We start from the raw sequence: 6,562 nt of genomic DNA, 5'->3' as shown, positions 1-6,562 counted from the left end.
ACTGGCAGTGGTGACCTATCAAGAGTTGGGCCTAAACCTACAGTTACAAACTCATTTTAATTACTACTACAGATGGCTTGTTCTTTAAATGAAACATAAAGTCCTCTTATCATATACTACTGCCTGAAAAAAAAAAAAAAAACAGAACTGCATGCTTTCCCTTGGGAGGACTTACTGTAACTTACCAGTGATAATATATTCAAACAAGCACATTTTTGATATTTTAAACATATGCCTTCTAAATAGAATAAAAACAATCTTTGGATAACATATTCCATAAAAAGTACAAGATAGACTCAGTGTTTTTGTGTTGTACTGCAAATAGTGTGAACTCAGGTGTAAGCCTCTCGCTTTGCATTGATTTCCCTTGGGTCAGAGTTCTCAAGCAAGAGACTTTCTGGGGAAACTGGTATGTGAACCAAGCAGAAGCAAAAGTGCTGCAGTTCAAATGAGAACGTTATCCCTACTGTTTTGAACAATGTTATGAGTTGAAACTTGGCAGAAGTTTTTAATTTTGCAGGTCAAGATGAATGATGTCTCTGATGTGCGTCTATTGGTGTCTGTTAACTTTTTCAGCTTTGTTTGGGAAGATTTGACATTTTTTAGTGCTGTGGGCCACTGTTGTACATAAAAAAAAAACTTTGTGGTGACTTTGGGGATACGATCGAGGATGCTGTAAGGATACAACTTTGATTGTCCTGTACCCTAATAGAAGATAGGGGTTTGGTGAGTGTACTTAGACTATGTCTATTCTTAATCAGACTTTTGGACTAATTATGAAGAGAGAATCCCAAAACACAATTCCCAATAACTAATTGTGAAATAAGAAATATGAATATTATACCTTTGAACTGGTTTCCCCCCTGTCCTGGATATTTCAGATTATGTAAAGCTTGAAAGGTCTTTCAGGTAGATGAGGTAGAGGTTGGCTATAACATGAAATAGTCATTTTGAAAACATGATTTTTGTTGCTGTTAGACTGGAGGGTTACAGTGTGTGTGTTGCATCGAACTTCTGAGAAAGAGAAAAAGAAAAACTTTCAGTGCTGAAGTTGTGCAATCATTTGCATCTACTGTTCTATGTATTAGTGTTTTCAGTCAAGCTTGAAGAAGCAGATAATTAGACTTTACAAGCAAAATTGTTTATTTATCATTTATTCAGGTTCCAAAATCAACAAGGGTTCATTAAGTGAATAGCTGGAGATTGTCTGATTGGTTGAGCATCATAAAGCTGATCCTCATCCGTCCAGGGGAAAAATCATTCTGCTGAGGAAATATTCATCTAATACAAAGCCAACATGATACTGGCAAGAGAAAAAGCTTTCACTTGTGAGTAATGTGGAAAACCTGCAGAGTTAAGAGGCACATTGCAGCACATTACACTAATCCTTAGCTTGTTGAAGCACAACAACACACCCACACATCGTTCTGTGTCAAACACTAACACAAGAAAACCTTTTTTAAAAAAGACTGTTCAAATGAGGTTACCAGGCCTGAACCTGGGAAGCAATTAGCATTTAATTGAAAGCATCATACATGTGATGTGCTTACTTTTTTTCTTTTAGCTTTCTTCCTCCTGGTATATACCTGACTTTGTGTTCTTTTTTTTTTCTCATATTATGACACCTTCATCTGGAGTATGGGAGAACCTAACAGCTGAGAACAAAGAGAAACACAATGCGAATACCCCTGCTGATGCCAGCAATAAGACTGCTCAAAACAGCATACACTGCCAGGAAATCATTGTGATTTTGGAATGTATTAAAATGGCCTAAATGCTAATTGTCGCTGTACTGGATTGAAAAGATCATGTCAGAATTATCTCCTTAGATACTAATAATAGATAATAGCCACCAAAAGTTAGAGTCTGTACATACACAAACTGGATAGAAGAAAAACATTTTATGGGGTTATAACATCCTATCAAATATATCTAATTACATGATTTATTTTGGGTGGATAGTTGCGTGAAATACATGTCTTCTAAAACTATATAAAACTTGCAACGTAGCATGAAAACTAAAAAACTAAAAAAATAAATTCTTAGCTCACTCTTGCAGGGTTTTCTTTTAGTTGTTGTTGTTTGTCGCAGAAAATAAAGTCACAGAGAGCATAAATGGATAATCCATCCACACACCCCTGATACGACAGACTTGGGTGCGTTTTTATTGAAGCACAGATGGTATTTTACTGTGTGGTGCAGGACACATACAGATAATTATCAAACTTGTAGATGTCATTAAAAAGCGCTGAACTCATATGGCCTTTTGGCTTTTTTATTCGTTCTTCTGTGGTGCCTTAAAAATATATCCTCATGGCATGCATCCTTTGAGGCCTGGTCTTTTAATTTGTGAGACTTCAGGTTGCATGCACACTCTGTAAGATCATAGGATTGCTGCACTGAAGCGCTTTATGCATTTGAATTTAAATTACCAAATAGACTCGTGTCAGTTATCACTTTAATGAGGCAGTTTAAGTGAGTAAACAGCCCCTCAAAAGAACGAGACATACTGTACATTTGCACTTGTCGGGATTCTGAACATGCCCCCCCCCCAAAAAAAAGATATCCCCACAACACACACACACACACACACACACACACACACACACACACACACACACACACACACACACACACACACACACACACACACACACACACACACACACACACACACACACACACACACACACATCACAGACTTTACTTCCAGCTCATTTAGCCATGAACAAAGTGTCTCCTTTTTGGAAACGTCTAAACATATCTTCAATTCAATGAGAAACAACAAAGACCAACTTTAAAACCATTACAGAGATAGAATTAAAGTAGTCTGGGGTTGATTTGAAAGCTCTCCTCTGAAGATCAAGATGGCTTTGACATCCATTTCAATTCTTCTTGTAGTCTCAAAACATTTAATTACACTTCCTTTGCATCTCTTCGGTCTGTGATTTGTTCTGCCTTAACAAGGATGATAGTTGGCAGGTATAGTGTAATATTTTCTCATTTTTACACCCGAAAAAAATGCATCATTCATGCAAACAAGATGAATGCCACTCCTCTCTTCCTACTCCTGCCGCATCCAAATATCCCAACAATTTTTCATTTATAGTCAACAACAAGGTCCCAAAGACTTCTATCAGAAATAAATATGAATCAAAAGCTCTGAAAATTAAACCTCTCTCTTGTTTGATGCAGAAAATCTCCACTAACCTTGTTTGTAGTGCAAATCAACATCTCTGTTTCCTATCCTCTGACATAGTTCCCCATTTGGGTCATTACTCAGCTGCTCTATACTGTTTATTATTATTATAATATATATATATATACACACACACACACACACACACACACACACACACACACACACACACACACACACACACACACACACACACACACACACACACACACACACACACACACACACACACACACACACACACACACACACGTGACACTATCAATGATTTCAGAATAGAATAAATCTCAACGTTCGGAGCATAAATAAATCAATGCGTTCACCTTGAAGCATACCTTCACTTGTCTGTAATGTACAAAATACCTCAGCTACGTTGTTCCTTTTCTCCAATAGTGAAAAGCTGTCTTGCTCAGATTCAACAGTTACTTTTCCATTCAGAGACCCAAGGTCAAGAAAATACATTCATACTCTTGGCACAGTTTGAGACCTTTAAGATTTGGCTTCCTGACCATCTTGAATCCCAAGCCATGGTTAAACAGCAGTGAAGTTCAGTGCTTTTCTTTACTGATATCTTCTGAAGGCGAGAAGTAAATGTCACTCTGGAGTGTTTAGATATCGTGGATATATCAACAGCTATTTCGAAAACTTTCCGAGATGTGTATTTTTGACCAACGAACCCTACTTTGACGCCTTGTTTGTGTTTGGACATTTCCGACATTTCATTCTTTCTTTTCTTTTTCACTGAGAGCAAGTTTGTGGATTTTACCTTTCTCCAGACACACACTGCCAAGAGAGAGAGAGAACTTAACAAGATTTTCAACCTTTCCTTTTGATTGCAAATGAGTTAAATACATTGGTATGCATGAGAGAAAAAAAGAACTGAAAAGGTGTCTTTTGCCTTCGACTCATTTTCTCCAATTCCTAGTCCCAGTTATGGGTAAAAGTGCCTTAAGTGTGATTGTGAGTGCGAATAAGCCTTTCACAGCATTATTTTTATTCAAGCTGTTCCTGGGCAAACCTACAGGCAGTTCCTTTTTGGGTCTGAAATGACGCTTAGGGGCCCACTCAATCTAATATCTAATGTGACTGCAAGTTAAAAGGAACTGCATACTGAATGTCAGGATTTATCACCATTTTTAATGGTCCACACCTCTTTATATCATTTTTAAAACCTCTTTCCATAGGTTTCCTTGCAAATGAGCCCCACTAATTTCATGGGCCATGGTAATGGCCACATTTTGTCAGTATATCATGGAGACATAAAACCACCTGTGCCCATGTACCACAGAGGAGCTCTTTCAGTCACTCTAATCGATAAATTTCCCACATATTTAATATTTGATGACCAAACTTCACCAGATCATCCATGTATAAGTCAATATAAGTCATACACCCTGTCGAGTCAGAAATTACACCTTAAGCTTTGGTATTACAGTTGTGCAGTGACCTAGCTCATTTGCACTTGAATGGGAAGACACTGATGCAAACGGAGAATACTCTGAGAGGATAACATGTGGCAGTGGCTTGTTAATAATGCATTTGTTTGCCAAACAAACAAATAGACGCATAACATAGACAAACATCAGTCACAGAACCGCTTCTGATGAACAGGCCCATCCCTGAAGAAAATGAGGAGGGCGGGGGGGGGGTTAAGACAGAGAAAGTCTGTTTATTCCTTCTGCCACCGCCTGCAATATCCATACTGCTGAAACATGCAATTCCCCAAAGAAAATACAACCTTGTCCAAGCCCACCCTTCAGCTGCCCCCGCTCCACCACCACCATTACCACCGCCGCCACACACAGAGATGGCAGGCGACGCAGAGCTCGGCTTCCCCGACTCATATGAGCAACTCCTTGATGTGATGGTTCCAATACATCATTTTTCTGCGCATTACATTCAGGCACAGGAAGCCTGAAAGAAAGCATCCAGGACCCAGCATCTAACCGTTTTAACTAGATTCATTAAAGGGAGAGGGGGGGGCAGTGCCTCAGCCCAACTACCTGCAAACACAGACTAACAAACACTGTGAGTTGTTAATATGATGCACCAAGGGCACACATAAACACACAGAAGTACAACTGCCTGTGCGCAATGCTATTGTGCACAGTGACAAACGTGATAACACTGCCACAGCAGGGACACTATTTTTACAGGTGTGGGAGTGGAACCTGGTTATGGTAAATTTATAGACCAGTTAGACGAGACACAGTTCTAGGTTTAATAAGGTTACATTTCCTGCCCCTCTAACTGGAAACAGACTATTACAGCCACAGCCAATGTTGTACTTCTAATTAAAAGTTACACTCAGGATTTGAGACATTTTGTTTTCTTAGCACATGGGATTATAAAGACCTCCAATGTACATATTTCTGCAGGAATATGTAAATTAAATACAAGAGATAAAACAATAAAGGAAAACCCAACGAGCAACCGATCTGAGAAGTCAGACCATCAGAAACACGTCAAGCACCCACAGCATGTAAAGCTTCTCATGTGATACCCGTCATCCAAGAGGTGTTGATAGCACACTTTACTGCAGATTACTGCATTTACCCTGCTCTGTGATGACATAAGGAGAAACCACCACTTCATGAGACCCGTCGTTCTGTTCTGTTGTTCTACACTGACAGAGACGTGAGCTGTTTATTTATGACTCTGCAGTGGTTTCAAGACACAACCGACCACATATCATCTATCTCGGATGCACGTTAGCGCCAATACAAAAGTCATGTTTTTTTAATAGAGCACATTGTGGTAATAATATGTATCAAGGGAATTGGAGGTTAAGTGGACAGAGCAAAAGGCCAATACTGATTTTAGTTTTTGGACTATCCTTTTGAGTTTGTTGGGGGGGGGTTGTTGTTGTTTCTTTGTTTTCAAAATCAAGTGGACCCATTTCTAGTCTCCTTGACACACAGTGGAAGAATGGAAATTATAGAAACAGCGATGTTACTCCTCCCATGAAGTGAAGTTGTGAAGTTGTAAAGTGTTCACAGGTATCCCAGTTTCAGTCAGTGATGTGCCATTTCCTCACCTTATGTTAAGCATTGCTCATCACAGGACAGTTATTGTTGAATGTGAAGTAGTGAGTTTTAATACAGGGACAGCTAATTCACTTAATAAGTAATCATAGTCAAACACTGTATCTACCACTACAATGACACAATGTATTTTGTATCACAGAACAACATTTATTAAGCCTTTTCTGACACTTACATACAATGACATACAGCTAATCTCTCCTAAACTGAGAAAGGCGATGATACTGTGAACAGATGCTTTTCTTAAACTTGCAAATGTTTGCCAAGAAACTCTACATAGGCTTTGTTTTATGTATAGTGCTTGAACAAACAGTGGAGT

The sequence above is a fragment of the Blennius ocellaris genome (assembly GCF_963422515.1).
Source record: "Blennius ocellaris genome assembly, chromosome: 19".
In the NCBI taxonomy this organism is placed as follows: Eukaryota; Metazoa; Chordata; class Actinopteri; order Blenniiformes; family Blenniidae; genus Blennius; species Blennius ocellaris.
The sequence above is the reverse complement of the archived record's forward strand: the minus strand, read 5'-3'. Positions refer to the sequence as shown.